This window comes from Oncorhynchus masou, chromosome 2 (genome assembly GCF_036934945.1).
Source record: "Oncorhynchus masou masou isolate Uvic2021 chromosome 2, UVic_Omas_1.1, whole genome shotgun sequence".
Classification (NCBI taxonomy): Eukaryota; Metazoa; Chordata; class Actinopteri; order Salmoniformes; family Salmonidae; genus Oncorhynchus; species Oncorhynchus masou.
The window spans coordinates 3,006,442-3,025,798 of record NC_088213.1 but is presented as its reverse complement, the minus strand read 5'-3'; positions in this window follow the sequence as shown (position 1 = coordinate 3,025,798).

Sequence of the window (19,357 nt, the reverse complement as noted above, 5' to 3'; positions counted from 1 at the left end):
GTTGACCAGGACCAATAGGGAATAGGGTTCACTACTGTTGACCAGGACCAATGGGGAATAGGGGTGCACTACTGTTGACTAGACCAATAGGGAATAGGGTGCACTACTTTGACTAGGACCAATAGGGGAATAGGGTGCACTACTGTTGACCAGGACCTTTGCACTACTTTGACCAGGACCAATAGGGAATAGGGGTGCACTACTTTTGACCAGGACCAATAGGGAATAGGGTGCACTACTGTTGACTAGGACCAATAGGGAATAGGGTGCACTACTGTTGACCAGGACCAATAGAGAATAGGGTGCACTACTTTTGACCAGGACCAATGGGGAATAGGGTGCACTACTGTTGACCAGGACCAATAGGGAATAGGGTTCAACTACTGTTGACCAGGACCAATAGGGAATAGGGTTCACTACTGTTGACCAGGACCAATGGGGAATAGGGTGCACTACTGTTGACCAGACCAATAGGGAATAGGGTGCACTACTTTTGACTAGGACCAATAGGGAATAGGGTGCACTACTGTTGACCAGGACCAATAGGGAATAGGGTGCACTACTTTTGACCAGGACCAATAGGGAATAGGGTGCACTACTTTTGACCAGGACCACAGGGAATAGGGTGCACTACTGTTGACCAGGACCAATAGGGAATAGGGTGCACTACTTTTGACCAGGACCAATAGCGAATAGGGTGCACTACTGTTGACCAGGACCAATAGGGATTAGGGTGGCACTACATTTGACCAGGACCAATAGGGAATAGGGTACCATTTGAGATTCATCCCTTGGCCTCGGTATTGGTCCTCCCAGATTGTGGGAATAATTCAGATTGTTCTGCTCTGCAACATGTTTGGCAGCTCATACAAGAATGCTGCTCTTTTAATGACCCGGGACTCTGTGTTGTTTTTGGGCTGTTTCCTTATACGGAGCTTTGTTTTTATATATTGAGCCTGACCTGACACTGGTTGTATGTAGTGTGCGCTACTTTGACCAGAGGCCGTAGTGCGCTATTAAGGGAATAGAGTGCAGTTTGGAGACAGCCTGGACCACTAGAGTGATGACGTATCTCACATCTGTGGTCTTTGACCTTTTGGGTCCTGTCTGCCCCTGTTCTAGCATCATTAAGTCTACTCCGTCTCAGTGACTTTAACCTCAGCAGAGGGTCTTCCACCAGCCTTCAGTCTCAGTGGCTTTAACCTGGTCTTCTACCAGCCTTCAGTCTCAGTGGCTTTAACCAGAGGGTCTTCTACCAGCCTTCAGTCTCAGTGGCTTTAACCTGGTCTCCTACCAGCCTTCAGTCTCAGTGGCTTTAACCTGGTCTTCTACCAGCCTTCCGACTCAGTGACTTTAACCTCAGCAGAGGGTCTTCCACCAGCCTCAAGTCTCAGTGGCTTTAACCTGGTCTCCTACCAGCCTTCAGTCTCAGTGGCTTTAACCTGGTCTTCTACCAGCCTTCAGTCTGTGGCTTTAACCTGGTCTCCTACCAGCCTTCAGTCTCAGTGGCTTTAACCTGGTCTTCTACCAGCCTTCAGTCTCAGTGGCTTTAACCTGGTCTTCTACCAGCCTTCAGACTCAGTGGCTTTAACTCAGCAGCCCCCCCCTCCCTTCTCCCTCCTGCCCTGTTAGAAGCCCTCTCCTCCCCCTCCCTTCTCCAGTCTCCTGCCCTGTTAGAAGCCCTCTCCTCCCCCTCCCTTCTCCTCCTGCCCTGTTAGAAGCCCTCTCCTCCTCCCCCTCCCTTCCTCCCTCCTGCCCTGTTAGAATCCCTTTCCCCTCCCCCCCCCCTCCTCCCTCCTGCCCTGTTAGAAGCCCTCTCCTCCCCCTCCCTTCTCCCTCCTGCCCTGTTAGAATCCCCCTCCTCCTCCCCTCCCTTCTCCCTCCTGCCCTGTTAGAAGCCCTCTCCTCCTCCCCCCTCTCTTCTCCCTCCTGCCCTGTTAGAAGCCCCCTCCTCCTCCCCCTCCCTTCTCCCACCTGCCCTGTTAGAAGCCCTCTCCTCCTCCCCCTCCCTTCTCCCTCCTCTCCTGTTTGCCCTGGGGTTAGATCCACCGCTCTGGAGAGACTGACTGGGTGTTAGATCCACCGCTCTGGAGAGACTGACTGGGGGTTAGATCCACCGCTCTGGAGAGACTGACTGGGGGTTAGATCCACCGCCTGAAGAGACTGACTGGGGGTTAGATCCACCGCTCTAGAGAGACTGACTGGGGTTAGATCCACCGCTCTGGAGAGACTGACTGGGGTTAGATCCACCGCTCTGGAGAGACTGACTGGGGGTTAGATCCACCGCTCTGGAGACTGACTGGGGGTTAGATCCACCGCCCCTGAAGAGACTGACTGGGGGTTAGATCCACCGCCCTGAAGAGACTGACTGGGGGTTAGATCCACCGCTCTGGATAGACTGACTGGGGGTTAGATCCACCGCCTGGAGAGACTGACTGGGGGTTAGATCCACCGCTCTGGAGAGACTGACTGGGGGTTAGATCCACCGCTCTGGAGAGACTGACTGGGGGTTAGATCCACCGCCTCTGGAGAGACTGACTGGGGGTTAGATCCACCGCTCTGGAGAGACTGACTGGGGTTAGATCCACCGCTCTGGAGAGACTGACTGGGGTTAGATCCACCGCTCTGGAGAGACTGACTGGGGTTAGATCCACCGCTCTGGAGAGACTGACTGGGGTTAGATGCACCGCTCTGAGAGACTGACTGGGGGTTAGATGCACCGCCTGGAGAGACTGACTGGGGGTTAGATCCACCGCTCTGAAGAGACTGACTGGGGGTTAGATCCACCGCTCTGGAGAGACTGACTGGGGGTTAGATCCACCGCTCTGGAGAGACTGACTGGGGGTTGGATCCACCGCTCTGGAGAGACTGGACTGGGGTTAGATCCACCGCTCTGAAGAGACTGACTGGGGGTTAGATCCACCGCTCTAGAGAGACTGACTGAGGGTTAGATCCACCGCTCTGGAGACTGACTGGGGTTAGATCCACCGCTTTCTAGAGAGACTGACTGAGGGTTAGATCCACCGCTCTGGAGAGACTGACTGGGGGTTAGATCCACCGCCTCTGAAGAGACTGACTGAGGGTTAGATCCACCGCCCTGGAGAGACTGACTGGGGTTAGATCCACCGCTCTGGAGAGACTGACTGGGGGTTAGATCCACCGCTCTGGAGAGACTAACTGGGGGGTTAGATCCACCGCTCTGGAGAGACTGACTGGGGGTTAGATCCACCGCTCTGGAGAGACTGACTGGGGGGTTAGATCCACCGCTCTGGAGAGACTGACTGGGGGTTAGATCCACCGCCTGAAGAGACTGACTGGGGGTTAGATCCACCGCTCTGGAGAGACTGACTGGGGGTTAGATCCACCGCTCTGGAGAGACTAACTGGGGGGTTAGATCCACCGCCTGAAGAGACTGACTGGGGTTAGATCCACCAAATATATTATAACTATGCCTGACACCAGAATGAATGTCTCTCTCTTGGCTATTAGTACCTTTCTTCATCCTCTCCTCCTCCCGGGCCCCTCTGGGCTCCAGAGGGAACCGCCTCATCTCACCCTGACTAAACTTATTGTGTCTGACTCTAGGAATGTGCTGATGACCGGCTCTGCTCTGACCAGTGATCCTCTAGACTCTCTGCTCTGCTCACAAGTGTTCTCTTTCTCTCGTCTTTCTTGTTCTGCTCTGACCTCTCTTTTCTGACCATGGTTCCGTCAGGGGAATGAGAAGGTAGCAGGATGGTTCAAATCATGGGAATGAGAAGGTAGCAGGATGGTGGTTCCGTCAGGGGAATGAGAAGGTAGCAGGATGGTGGTTCCCCCAGGGGAATGAGAAGGTAGCAGGATGGTTCCGTCAGGGAATGAGAAGGTAGCAGGATGGTTCCGTCAGGGGAATGAGAAGGTAGCAGGATGGTTCCGTCAGGGGAATGAGAAGGTAGCAGGATGGTGGTTCCCCCAGGGGAATGAGAAGGTAGCAGGATGGTGGTTCCGTCAGGGGAATGAGAAGGTAGCAGGATGGTTCCGTCAGACAATGAGAAGGTAGCAGGATGGTGGTTCCCCAGGGGAATGAGAAGGTAGCAGGATGGTGGTTCCGTCAGTGGAATGAGAAGGTAGCAGGATGGTGTTCCCCCAGGGGAATGAGAAGGTAGCAGGATGGTGGTTCCGCCAGGGAATGAGAAGGTAGCAGGATGGTGGTTCCGTCAGGGGAATGAGAAGGTAGCAGGATATGGATAATGTAGTAGATAATATATGTCCTGTCTGTGTCTGATGTCCTAGCTGTAATGGCTGTGGTTAAGTCAGTATCTTGGACTCCTGAGACATGGATCTGATGATGTCCTAGCTGTAATGGCTGTGGTTAAGTCAGTATCTTGGACTCCTGAGACATGGATCTGATGATGTCCTAGCTGTAATGGCTGTGGTTAAGTCAGTATCTTGGACTCCTGAGGCATGGATCTGATGATGTCCTAGCTGTAATGGCTGTGGTTAAGTCAGTATCTTGGACTCCTGAGGCATGGATCTGATGATGTCCTAGCTGTAATGGCTGTGGTTAAGTCAGTATCTTGGACCCTGATGCATGGATCTGATGATGTCCTAGCTGTAATGGCTGTGGTTAAGTCAGTATCTTGGACTCCTGAGGCATGGATCTGATGATGTCCTAGCTGTAATGTCTGTGGTTAAGTCAGTATCTTGGACTCCTGAGGCATGGATCTGATGATGTCCTAGCTGTAATGGCTGTGGTTAAGTCAGTATCTTGGACTCCTGAGGCATGGATCTGATGATGTCCTAGCTGTAATGTCTGTGGTTAAGTCAGTATCTTGGACTCCTGAGGCATGGATCTGATGATGTCCTAGCTGTAATGGCTGTGGTTAAGTCAGTATCTTGGACTCCTGAGACATGGATCTGATGATGTCCTAGCTGTAATGGCTGTGGTTAAGTCAGTATCTTGACTCCTGAGGCATGGATCTGATGATGTCCTGGCTGTAATGGCTGTGGTTAAGTCAGTATCTTGGACTCCTGAGGCATGGATCTGATGATGTCCTAGCTGTAATGGCTGTGGTTAAGTCAGTATCTTGGACTCCTGAGACATGGATCTGATGATGTCCTAGCTGTAATGGCTGTGGTTAAGTCAGTATCTTGGACTCCTGAGGCATGGATCTGATGATGTCCTAGCTGTAATGGCTGTGGTTAAGTCAGTATCTTGGACTCCTGAGACATGGATCTGATGATGTCCTAGCTGTAATGGCTGTGGTTATTTCAGTATCTTGGACCCTGAGGCATGGATCTGATGATGTCCTAGCTGTAATGGCTGTGGTTAAGTCAGTATCTTGGACTCCTGAGGCATGGATCTGATGATGTCCTAGCTGTAATGGCTGTGGTTAAGTCAGTATCTTGACTCCTGAGACCTAGATCTGATGCGTAAAGGAAAAGCCCAGGACACAGAAATTAAAAAGGCCGAGCTGAAAATAGTTGGTCCTCATCCGTGTGTCGACTCTTTATTTATAAACTCTGACTTGGGAAAAGGTTTCTACTGCTGAATGCCAGTCCCAAATGGGACCCTTGTTGCCTATATAGTGCATGATGGCCATAGGGCTCTGGTCAATAGTAGTGCACTATATAGGGAATAGGGTTCCATAGGGCTCTGGTCAATAGTAGTGCACTATATAGGGAATAGGGTTCTATAGGGCTCTGGTCAATAGTAGTGCACTATATAGGGAACAGGGTTCCATAGGGCTCTGGTCAATAGTAGTGCACTATATAGGGAATAGGGTTCCATAGGGTTCTGGTCAATAGTAGTGCACTATATAGGGAATAGGGTTCCATAGGGCTCTGGTCAATAGTAGTGCACTATATAGGGAATAGGGTTCCATAGGGCTCTGGTCAATAGTAGTGCACTATATAGGGAATAGGGTTCCATAGGGCTCTGGTCAATAGTAGTGCACTATATAGGGAACAGGGTTCCATAGGGCTCTGGTCAATAGTAGTGCACTATATAGGGAATAGGGTTCTATAGGGCTCTGGTCAATAGTAGTGCACTATATAGGGAATAGGGTTCCATAGGGCTCTGGTCAATAGTAGTGCACTATATAGGGAATAGGGTTCCATAGGGCTCTGGTCAATAGTAGTGCACTATATAGGGAATAGGGTTCTATAGGGCTCTGGTCAATAGTAGTGCACTATATAGGGAATAGGGTTCCATAGGGCTCTGGTCAATAGTAGTGCACTATATAGGGAATAGGGTTCCATAGGGCTCTGGTCAATAGTAGTGCACTATATAGGGAATAGGGTTCTATAGGGCTCTGGTCAATAGTAGTGCACTATATAGGGAATAGGGTTCCATAGGGCTCTGGTCAATAGTAGTGCACTATATAGGGAATAGGGTTCCATAGGGCTCTGGTCAATAGTAGTGCACTATATAGGGAACAGGGTTCCATAGGGCTCTGGTCAATAATAGTGCACTATATAGGGAATAGGGTTCTATAGGGCTCTGGTCAATAGTAGTGCACTATATAGGGAATAGGGTTCTATAGGGCTCTGGTCAATAGTAGTGCACTATATAGGGAATAGGGTTCCATAGGGCTCTGTTCAATAGTAGTGCACTATATAGGGAACATGGTTCCATAGGGCTCTGGTCAATAGTAGTGCACTATATAGGGAACAGGGTTCCATAGGGCTCTGGTCAATAGTAGTGCACTATATAGGGAATAGGGTTCTATAGGGCTCTGGTCAATAGTAGTGCACTATATAGGGAATAGGGTGCCATAGGGCTCTGGTCAATAGTAGTGCACTATATAGGGAATAGGGGGTTATAGGACACATTCAGTATCACATCACAGGGCCTGTGAAGGGGACTTGGCATCGCTGTTATCATATCTATAATATTAGACTGATGTAATCACATCACAGGGCCTGTGAAGGGGACTTGACATCGCTGTTATCATATCTATAATATTAGACTTATGTAATCAATCAATCAATCAATCAATGTGTATTTATAAAGTGATGTCACAAAGTGCTGTACAGAAACCCAGTCTAAAACATCAAACAGCAAGCAATGCAGATGTAGAACCATTTCCCATCAGTCTCTCTTGTTATTGCATTGAGTACTGTAGCCTACTGCTGGGCCAGCCACTGTCACATGTCGAGGCCAGTAGAGAGCGGTCCACTGTCACATGTCGAGGCCAGTAGAGAGCGGTCCACTGTCACATGTCGAGGCCAGTAGAGAGCGGTCCACTGTCACATGTCGAGGCCAGTAGAGAGCGGTCCACTGTCACATGTCGAGGCCAGTAGAGAGCGGTCCACTGTCACATGTCGAGGCCAGTAGAGAGCGGTCCACTGTCACATGTCGAGGCCAGGAGAGAGCGGTCCACTGTCACATGTCGAGGCCAGGAGAGAGCGGTCCACTGTCACATGTCGAGGCCAGTAGAGAGCGGTCCACTGTCACGAGGCCAGTAGAGAGCGGTCCACTGTCACATGACGAGGCCAGTAGAGAGCGGTCCACTGTCACATGACGAGGCCAGTAGAGAGCGGTCCACTGTCACATGACGAGGCCAGGAGAGAGCGGTCCACTGTCACATGACGAGGCCAGTAGAGAGCGGTCCACTGTCACATGACGAGGCCAGTAGAGAGTTCGTTTTATATAATCCCGTAATAATAAATAATGTATTAGACAAGTCAGAGAAGTTACACCATTCTGTATGACTAAGTAATCATTGTCCGAGGCAGAATGACTCCTGCGCTATGGGCCAATCTCCACCCTGTTTCTGTAGTGAGACAGCTTGGTGAACCAGGACACCCCTGGCAGGACATTGATGTAGCAGGACACCTCCTGGACAGGACACTAGTCTATCTCCTGTTTCTGTAGTGAGACAGCTTGGTGAACCAGGACACTCCTGGACAGGACACTAGTCTATCAGAGTGTTGTTGAGTTGTTTCTGTAGAGGCACCTTGGTGACTTGGTGAACCAGGACACACCCCTGGATAGGACACGGATGTAGCAGGACACCCCCTGGACAGGACACTAGTCTATCAGAGTGTTGTTGAGAACATATCCAGCTGGTCTGTTTATTAATCTACATTCTAGGCCTTTCTTCCTCTTTTGTAAATGGAGTCTATTTGTGTTGGGAGCATCCTGCCTGCTGCTTCACTGATAACCACCGTGTGTGTGTGTGTGTGTGTGTGTGTGTGTGTGTGTGTGTGTGTGTGCACCCATGCTTGTATCTTTTTAGTTTTGTGCTTGTGTGTGGTTGATTAGTCTCCTTCCCAGCATCCGTCTTCTCTTAGAGAGTCTTGTGTTGTCTTCTATACAGAGCAGCTCTCTGTGATATAGTGCCTGTCAGATATATAGAGTAGCATCTCTCTGTGATATAGTGTCTGTCAGATATATAGAGTAGCATCTCTCTGTGATATAGTGTCTGTCAGATATATAGTAGAGCAGCTCTCTGTGATATAGTGTCTGTCAGATATATAGAGTAGCATTTCTCTGTGATATAGTGTCTGTCAGATATATAGTAGAGCAGCTCTCTGTGATATAGTGTCTTTCAGTTATAGCAGCTCTCTGTGATATAGTGTCTGTCAGATATATAGAGTAGCATTTCTCTGTGATATAGTGTCTGTCAGATATATAGTAAGAGCAGCTCTCTGTGATATAGTGTCTGTCAGATATATAGTAAGAGCAGCTCTCTGTGATATAGTGTCTGTCAGATATATAGTATAGCAGCTCTCTGTGATATAGTGTCTGTCAGATATATAGAGTAGCATTTCTCTGTGATATAGTGTCTGTCAGATATATAGTATAGCAGCTCTCTGTGATATAGTGTCTGTCAGATATATAGTATAGCAGCTCTCTGTGATATAGTGTCTGTCAGATATATAGTATAGCAGCTCTCTGTGATATAGTGTCTGTCAGATATAGCAGCTCTCTGTGATATAGTGTCTGTCAGATATATAGTAGAGCAGCTCTCTGTGATATAGTGTCTGTCAGATATATAGTATAGCAGCTCTCTGTGATATAGTGTCTGTCAGATATATAGAGTAGCATCTCTCTGTGATATAGTGTCTGTCAGATATATAGTATAGCAGCTCTCTGTGATATAGTGTCTGTCAGATATATAGTATAGCAGCTCTCTGTGATATAGTGTCTGTCAGATATAGCAGCTCTCTGTGATATAGTGTCTGTCAGATATATAGTAGAGCAGCTCTCTGTGATATAGTGTCTGTCAGATATAGCAGCTCTCTGTGATATAGTGTCTGTCAGATATATAGTAGAGCAGCTCTCTGTGATATAGTGTCTGTCAGATATATAGTAGAGCAGCTCTCTGTGATAGTGTCTGTCATATATATAGGATAGCAGCTCTCTGTGATATAGTGTCTGTCAGATATATAGTATAGCAGCTCTCTGTGATATAGTGTCTGTCAGATATATAGTATAGCAGCTCTATGTGATATAGTGTCTGACAGATATATAGAGTAGCAGCTCTCTGTGATATAGTGTCTGACAGATATATAGAGTAGCAGCTCTCTGTGATATAGTGCCTGTCAGATATATAGTAGAGCAGCTCTCTGTGATATAGTGTCTGTCAGATATATAGTATAGCAGCTCTCTGTGATATAGTGTCTGTCAGATATATAGTAGAGCAGCTCTCTGTGATATAGTGTCTGTCAGATATATATAGTATAGCAGCTCTCTGTGATATAGTGTCTGTCAGATATATAGTATAGCAGCTCTCTGTGATATAGTGTCTGTCAGATATAGCAGCTCTCTGATATAGTGCCTGTCAGATATAGCAGCTCTCTGATATTGTGTCTGTCAGATATATAGTATAGCAGCTCTCTGTGATATAGTGTCTGTCAGATATATAGTATATCAGCTCTCTGTGATATGGTGTCTGTCAGATATACAGTGCCTTGCGAAAGTATTCGGCCCCCTTGAACTTTGCGACCTTTTGCCACATTTCAGGCTTCAAACATAAATATATAAAACTGTATTTTTTTGTGAAGAATCAACAAGTGGGACACAATCATGAAGTGGAACGACATTTATTAGATATTTCAAACTTTAACAAATCAAAAACTGAAAAATTGGGCGTGCAAAATTATTCAGCCCCCTTAAGTTAATACTTTGTAGCGCCACCTTTTGCTGCGATTACAGCTGTAAGTCGCTTGGGGTATGTCTCTATCAGTTTTGCACATCGAGAGACTGAATTTTTTTCCCATTTCTCCATGCAAAACAGCTCGAGCTCAGTGAGGTTGGATGGAGAGCATTTGTGAACAGCAGTTTTCAGTTCTTTCCACAGATTCTCGATTGGATTCAGGTCTGGACTTTGACTTGGCCATTCTAACACCTGGATATGTTTATTTTTGAACCATTCCATTGTAGATTTTGCTTTATGTTTTGGATCATTGTCTTGTTGGAAGACAAATCTCCGTCCCAGTCTCAGGTCTTTTGCAGACTCCATCAGGTTTTCTTCCAGAATGGTCCTGTATTTGGCTCCATCCATCTTCCCATCAATTTTAACCATCTTCCCTGTCCCTGCTGAAGAAAAGCAGGCCCAAACCATGATGCTGCCACCACCATGTTTGACAGTGGGTATGGTGTGTTCAGGGTGATGAGCTGTGTTGCTTTTACGCCAAACATAACGCTTTGCATTGTTGCCAAAAAGTTCAATTTTGGTTTCATCTGACCAGAGCACGTTCTTCCACATGTTTGGTGTGTCTCCCAGGTGGCTTGTGGCAAACTTTAAACAACACTTTTTATGGATATCTTTAAGAAATGGCTTTCTTCTTGCCACTCTTCCATAAAGGCCAGATTTGTGCAATATACGACTGATTGTTGTCCTATGGACAGAGTCTCCCACCTCAGCTGTAGATCTCTGCAGTTCATCCAGAGTGATCATGGGCCTCTTGGCTGCATCTCTGATCAGTCTTCTCCTTGTATGAGCTGAAAGTTTAGAGGGATGGCCAGGTCTTGGTAGATTTGCAGTGGTCTGATACTCCTTCCATTTCAATATTATTGCTTGCACAGTGCTCCTTGGGATGTTTAAAGCTTGGGAAATCTTTTGTATCCAAATCCGGCTTTAAACTTCTTCACAACAGTATCTCGGACCTGCCTGGTGTGTTCCTTGTTCTTCATGATGCTCTCTGCGCTTTTAACGGACCTCTGAGACTATCACAGTGCAGGTGCATTTATACAGAGACTTGATTACACACAGGTGGATTGTATTTATCATCATTAGTCATTTAGGTCAACATTGGATCATTCAGAGATCCTCACTGAACTTCTGGAGAGAGTTTGCTGCACTGAAAGTAAAGGGGCTGAAAATTTTTGCACGCCCAATTTGTCAGTTTTTGATTTGTTAAAAAAGTTTGAAATATCCAATAAATGTCGTTCCACTTCATGATTGTGTCCCACTTGTTGTTGATTCTTCACAAAAAATGCAGTTTTATATCTTTATGTTTGAAGCCTGAAATGTGGCAAAAGTTCGCAAAGTACAAGGGGGCCGAATACTTTCGCAAGGCACTGTATATAGTATAGCAGCTCTCTGTGATATAGTGTGGATTCAGCAGACATATTGGGGTTCTGTATTGGATCCAGGGTTCTGTATTGGATCCTGTGGACCCAGCAGACATATTGGGGTTCTGTATTGGATCCTGGGTTCTGTATTGGATCCAGGGTTCTGTATTGGATCCTGTGGATCCAGGAGACGTATTGGGGTTCATTCCGTGTCTCCATATGGACCTCAATTACTGGAGTCAAATAACCTTCCAGTTGGACTTTCTGTCTGACGGAACCAATCAGGGTTTTCTGTTTGTTAGTAAAATACCTTTTAGTTTATTATTCTGACGGAACCAATCAGGGTTTTCTATTGACTGGCAGCGTTTTGAATTTACCCGCACATTTTTAATAAATGTTCATTACTTTCGTCATCGGATCAGGGCTTCCGCCCAGGTTACCGGGTCAGGGCTTCCGCCCAGGTCGCCGGGTCAGGGCTTCTGCCCAGGTCGCCGGGTCAGGGCTTCCGCCCAGGTCGCCGGGTCAGGGCTTCTGCCCAGGTCGCCGGGTCAGGGCTTCCGCCCAGGTCGCCGGGTCAGGGCTTCTGCCCAGGTCGCCGGGTCAGGGCTTCCGCCCAGGTCGCCGGGTCAGGGCTTCCGCCCAGGTCGCCGGGTCAGGGCTTCTGCCCAGGTCGCCGGGTCAGGGCTTCCGCCCAGGTCGCCGGGTCAGGGCTTCTGCCCAGGTCGCCGGGTCAGGGCTTCCGCCCAGGTCGCCGGGTCAGGGCTTCTGCCCAGGTCGCCGGGTCAGGGCTTCCGCCCAGGTCGCCGGGTCAGGGCTTCTGCCCAGGTCGCCGGGTCAGGGCTTCCGCCCAGGTCGCCGGGTCAGGGCTTCTGCCCAGGTCGCCGGGTCAGGGCTTCCGCCCAGGTCGCCGGGTCAGGGCTTCTGCCCAGGTCGCCGGGTCAGGGCTTCCGCCCAGGTCGCCGGGTCAGGGCTTCCGCCCAGGTCGCCGGGTCAGGGCTTCTGCCCAGGTCGCCGGGTCAGGGCTTCCGCCCAGGTCGCCGGGTCAGGGCTTCTGCCCAGGTCGCCGGGTCAGGGCTTCTGCCCAGGTCGCCGGGTCAGGGCTTCCGCCCAGGTCGCCGGGTCAGGGCTTCCGCCCATGGTGCACAGAATGCCTTCTCTGATGCAACGGCGTGCATCATTCTTACTGAATTCCGATGAGCAATTTGAAATGTTAGCTTCCCCTAGCCTTATGTAAGCTTTCCCTGGAGTAAATATAATTACATTTCCCCTACTGGCCTCTCTGTTCTCTGGCCTCTGGCCTCTTTGGGCTGTTCTGGCCTCTCTGTACTCTGGCCTCTTTGGGCTGTTCTGGCCCCTACTGGCCTCTCAGGTCTCTGTACTCTGGCCTCTTTGGGCTGTTCTGGCCCCTACTGGCCTCTCTGTTCTCTGTACTCTGGCCTCTTTGGGCTGTTCTGGCCTCTCTGTTCTCTGTACTCTGGTCTCTTTGGGCTGTTCTGGCCCCTACTGGCCTCTCAGGTCTCTGTACTCTGGCCTCTTTGGGCTGTTCTGGCCCCTACTGGCCTCTCTGTTCTCTGTACTCTGGCCTCTTTGGGCTGTTCTGGCCTCTCTGTTCTCTGTACTCTGGCCTCTTTGGGCTGTTCTGGCCCCTGCTGGCTTCTCTGTTCTCTGGTCTCTTTGGGCTGTTCTGGCCCCTACTGGCCTCTCTGTTCTCTGTACTCTGGTCTCTTCGGGCTGTTCTGGCCCCTACTGGCCTCTCAGGTCTCTGTACTCTGGTCTCTTCGGGCTGTTCTGGCCTCTCTGTACTCTGGCCTCTTTGGGCTGTTCTGGCCCCTACTGGCCTCTCTGTTCTCTGTACTCTGGTCTCTTCGGGCTGTTCTGGCCCCTACTGGCCTCTCTGTTCTCTGTACTCTGGCCTCTTTGGGCTGTTCTGGCCTCTCTGTACTCTGGCCTCTTTGGGCTGTTCTGGCCCCTACTGGCCTCTCTGTTCTCTGTACTCTGGTCTCTTCGGGCTGTTCTGGCCCCTACTGGCCTCTCAGGTCTCTGTACTCTGGTCTCTTCGGGCTGTTCTGGCCCCTACTGGCCTCTCAGGTCTCTGTACTCTGGCCTCTTTGGGCTGTTCTGGCCCCTACTGGCTTCTCTGTTCTCTGGCCTCTTTGGGCTGTTCTGGCCCCTACTGGCCTCTCTGTTCTCTGGCCTCTTTGGGCTGTTCTGGCCCCTACTGGACTCTCTGTTCTCTGTACTCGTCCACCCCCCACTTCCTTCCTTCCTTTCCTTCCTTTCATTCCTCAGCTCCTCTTAGTGTGATCTCTGCTTCCTGCACTGTGCTGTCATCTCTTTTAGCTCAGTGTTCTGTTATCGGGATGGGTTTTACCTGACATCGTAGCACAACATGAACCCAGGTATCTAAGACTTGGATGGCACTGTCAGTTCAAGCAGGACAACGGTAGACAGTTGCTGAACAATCCAATATGTTTTTAACATTCCTTCGTAGTACCTTCGACCCTGACCAAGATAAAGAAAAGCAGTTTGACACAAACAACAACACAGAGTTACGCATGGAGCAAACAATAAACAAGTCAATAACACCATAAACAAGTCAATGACACAGTAGAGAAAATAAAGTCGATATACAGTGTGTGCAAAAGGCATGATAAGGTAGGCAATAAATAGGCCAATAGGAGCGAATAATAACAATTTAGCAGATTAACACTGGAGTGATGGAGGAGCAGATGATGATGTGTAAGTAGAGATACTGGTGTGCAAAAGAGCAGCAAAGTAAATAAAAACAGTATGGGGATAAGGTTGGTTAGATTGGGTGGGCTATTTACAGATGGACTATCAGAATCATAGAACACGGGACGAGACGTGAACTGTCCATTGTGCCAATAGATGGTATGCGCTCACATGAGAGATGGACTATGTACAGCTGCAGCGATCGGTTCGCTGCTCAGATAGTTGATGTTTAAAGTTAGTGAGCGAAATAAGTCTCCAAATTCAGCGATTTTTATTTTTTTTATTTTTTTTTTATTTTTTTTTATTTTTTGCAATTTGTTCCAGTCACTGGCAGCAGAGAACTGGAAGGAAAGGAGGCCAAATGAGGAGTCTACTCTGCCTGACAACAGAGAGAAGCAGGACAACAGAACTCTGTTTCCCATGTCAGTCCTCTACTCTGCCTGACAACAGAACTCTGTTTCCCATGTCGGTCCTCTACTCTGCCTGACAACAGAACTCTGTTTCCCATGTCAGTCCTCTACTCTGCCTGACAACAGAACTCTGTTTCCCATGTCAGTCCTCTACTCTGCCAGACAACAGAACTCTGTTTCCCATGTCGGTCCTCTACTCTGCCTGACAACAGAACTCTGTTTCCCATGTCAGTCCTCTACTCTGCCTGACAACAGAACTCTGTTTCCCATGTCAGTCCTCTACTCTGCCTGACAACAGAACTCTGTTTCCCATGTCAGTCCTCTACTCTGCCTGACAACATAACTCTGTTTCCCATGTCGGTCCTCTACTCTGCCTGACAACAGAACTCTGTTTCCCATGTCAGTCCTCTACTCTGCCTGACAACAGAACTCTGTTTCCCATGTCAGTCCTCTACTCTGCCTGACAACAGAACTCTGTTTCCCATGTTGGTCCTCTACTCTGCCTGACAACAGAACTCTGTTTCCCATGTTGGTCCTCTACTCTGCCTGACAACAGAACTCTGACCCCTTAGAGGAAGAAACAGGAAGTGTCCATATTCCGTTCTGGAAAACCCCACGGTCGTCGTCCTGAGTTAAATGGATGCTGATTGTGTTGTTTGGTATCTGGGGACGTGACTCGTTCAGAAGCCAAGCAAGGAGTCTCTGTTAAAGGATCTACTGATGACATGGAGGCTGCATCCTCATGTTTTAGATACGGGTCGTAGGGAGGATGTTACCGTGATGTATTGATACGGTCGTAGGGAGGATGTTACCGTGATGTATTGATACGGGTCGTAGGGAGGATGTTACCGTGATGTATTGATACGGGTCGTAGGGAGGATGTTACCGTGATGTATTGATACGGGTCGTAGGGAGGATGTTACCGTGATGTATTGATACGGTCGTAGGGAGGATGTTACCGTGATGTATTGATACGGGTCGTAGGGAGGATGTTATCATAATGTATTGATACGGGTCATAGGGAGGATGTTACCGTGATGTATTGATACGGGTCGTAGGGAGGATGTTATCATAATGTATTGATACGGGTCGTAGGGAGGATGTTACCGTGATGTATTGATACGGGTCGTAGGGAGGATGTTACTGTGATGTATTGATACGGGACGTAGGGAGGATGTTATCATGTATTGATACAGGTCGTAGGGAGGATGTTATCATAATGTATTGATACGGGTCGTAGGGAGGATGTTACTGTGATGTATTGATACGGGTCATAGGGAGGATGTTATCATAATGTATTGATACGGGTCGTAGGGAGGATGTTACCGTGATGTATTGATACGGGTCGTAGGGAGGATGTTATCATAATGTATTGATACGGGTCGTAGGGAGGATGTTACTGTGATGTATTGATACGGGTCGTAGGGAGGATGTTATCATAATGTATTGATACAGGTCGTAGGGAGGATGTTATCATAATGTATTGATACGGGTCGTAGGGAGGATGTTACCGTGATGTATTGATACGGGTCGTAGGGAGGATGTTACCGTGATGTATTGATACGGGTCGTAGGGAGGATGTTACCGTGATGTATTGATACGGGTCGTAGGGAGGATGTTATCATATAGTATTGATACGGGTCGTAGGGAGGATGTTATCATATTGTATTAATACGGGTCGTAGGGAGGATGTTATCAGATAGTATTGATACGGTCGTAGGGAGGATGTTATCATATTGTATTAATACGGGTCGTAGGGAGGATGTTATCAGATAGTATTGATACGGGTCGTAGGGAGGATGTTATCATATTGTATTAATACGGGTCGTAGAGAGGATGTTATCATATAGTATTGATACGGGTCGTAGGGAGGATGTTACCGTGATGTATTGATACGGGTCGTAGAGAGGATGTTATCATATAGTATTGATACGGGTCGTAGGGAGGATGTTATCATATTGTATTAATACTGGTCGTAGGGAGGATGTTATCAGATAGTATTGATACGGTCGTAGGGAGGATGTTATCATATTGTATTAATACGGGTCGTAGGGAGGATGTAAATCACATTCCTGAACACTGATAGGCCACTAGATACTGTCTGATCTGTGTAAATCACATTCCTGAACACTGATAGGCCACTAGATACTGTCTGATCTGTGTAAATCACATTCCTGAACACTGATAGGCCACTAGATACTGCCTGATCTGTGTAAATCACATTCCTGAACACTGATAGGCCACTAGATACTGCCTGATCTGTGGTGTTCAGTGTTGTTGTTTAGGGGATGTTGGTATCCATGGTAACGGCAGTGAATGGTGGTAGTACGCTAGGCATGGTTTACTGCTATGACCACATCTGACCGTTGACGTGTGTGTGTGTGTGTGTCACAATATTTGCTATACACACACACACACACGGATCCCCTGCGGTGTGTAACCACAGCCACGGCTTATAATCTTCTGACAGTTGTTTAGAAGGCTGGTTTCTCTCTCTGAAAGGAGATATGCTCTGTCTCTCAGTGTCTATCTGTCGGTCTGAACTTGATCTACTGCAGAGTCTAAATCTGGGCTTTACAGTCTTGAGGCTCTATGTCTCAAGGTTTCCGAGTAGAAGTGCTGATTTATGACCAGTTCTGCCTTTTCAGCTCCCAAATGAATCACATGGACATGGAGGACCTGTAGATCAGTGTACAGACCCCTTTACTAAACACTACAGTAGACCTATCTAAACAACCCCACTGCTCTAAGGGGAGGGGGGGGGTAACCCCTTTACTAAACACTACAGTAGACCTATCTAAACAACCCCACTGCTCTAAGGGGGGGGTGGGGTGGTAACCCCTTTACTAAACACTACAGTAGACCTATCTAAACAACCCCACTGCTCTAAGGGGGGGGTGGGGTGGTAACCCCTTTACTAAACACTACAGTAGACCTATCTAAACAACCCCACTGCTCTAAGGGGGGGAGGGGGTAACCCCTTTACTAAACACTACAGTAGACCTATCTAAACAACCCCACTGCTCTAAGGGGAGGGGGGGGTAAAACTACAGTAGACCTATCTACTAAACACTACAGTAGACCTATCTAAACAACCCCACTGCTCTAAGGGGAGGGGGGTAACCCCTTTACTAAACACTACAGTAGACCTATCTAAACAACCCCACTGCTCTAAGGGGAGGGGGGTAACCCCTTTACTAAACACTACAGTAGACCTATCTAAACAACCCCACTGCTCTAAGGGGGGGGGGTAACCCCTTTACTAAACACTACAGTAGACCTATCTAAACAACCCCACTGCTCTAAGGGGGGAGGGGGGTAACCCCTTTACTAAACACTACAGTAGACCTATCTAAACAACCCCACTGCTCTAAAGGGGGGAGGGGGGTAACCCCTTTACTAAACACTACAGTGGACCTATCTAAACAACCCCACTGCTCTAAGGGGGGGGGGGTAACCCCTTTACTAAACACTACAGTAGACCTATCTAAACAACCCCACTGCTCTAAGGGGAGGGGGGTAACCCCTTTACTAAACACTACAGTAGACCTATCTAAACAACCCCACTGCTCTAAGGGGGGGACCTATCTAAACAACCCCACTGGGGGGGGTAACCCCTTTACTAAACACTACAGTAGACCTATCTAAACAACCCCACTGCTCTAAGGGGGAGGGGGTAACCCCTTTACTAAACACTACTGTAGACCTATCTAAACAACCCCACTGCTCTAAGGGGGGTAACTCCCTTTACTAAACACTACAGTAGACCTATCTAAACAACCCCACTGCTCTAAGGGGGGGGGTATAACCTTTACTAAACACTACAGTAGACCTATCTAAACAACCCCACTGCTCTAAGGGGAGGGGGGTAACCCCTTTACTAAACACTACAGTAGACCTATCTAAACAACCCCACTGCTCTAAGGGGGGGGGGGGGGGGTAACCCCTTTACTAAACACTACAGTAGACCTATCTAAACAACCCCACTGCTCTAAGGGGGGGTAACCCCTTTACTAAACACTACAGTAGACCTATCTAAACAACCCCACTGCTATAAGGGAGGGGGTAACCCCTTTACTAAACACTACTGTAGACCTATCTAAACAACCCCACTGCTCTAAGGGGGGGTAACCCCTTTACTAAACACTACAGTAGACCTATCTAAACAACCCCCACTGCTCTAAGGGGGGTAACCCCTTTACTAAACACTACAGTGGACCTATCTAAACAACCCCACTGCTCTATGGGGGGGAGGGGGTAACCCCTTTACTAAACACTACAGTGGACCTATCTAAACAACCCCACTGCTCTATGGGGGAGGGGTAACCCTTTACTAAACACTACAGTTGACCTATCTAAACAACCCCACTGCTCTAAGGGGGGGGGGGGTAACCCCTTTACTAAACACTACAGTAGACCTATCTAAACAACCCCACTGCTCTAAGGGGGGGTAACCCCTTTACTAAACACTACAGTAGACCTATCTAAACAACCCCACTGCTCTAAGGGGGAGGGGGTCACCCCTTTACTAAACACTACAGTAGACCTGTCTAAACAACCCCACTGCTCTAAGGGGGGGGGTAACCCCTTTACTAAACACTACAGTAGACCTATCTAAACAACCCCACTACTCTAAAGGGGGGAGGGGGGGTAACCCCTTTACTAAACACTACAGTAGACCTATCTAAACAACCCCACTGCTCTAAGG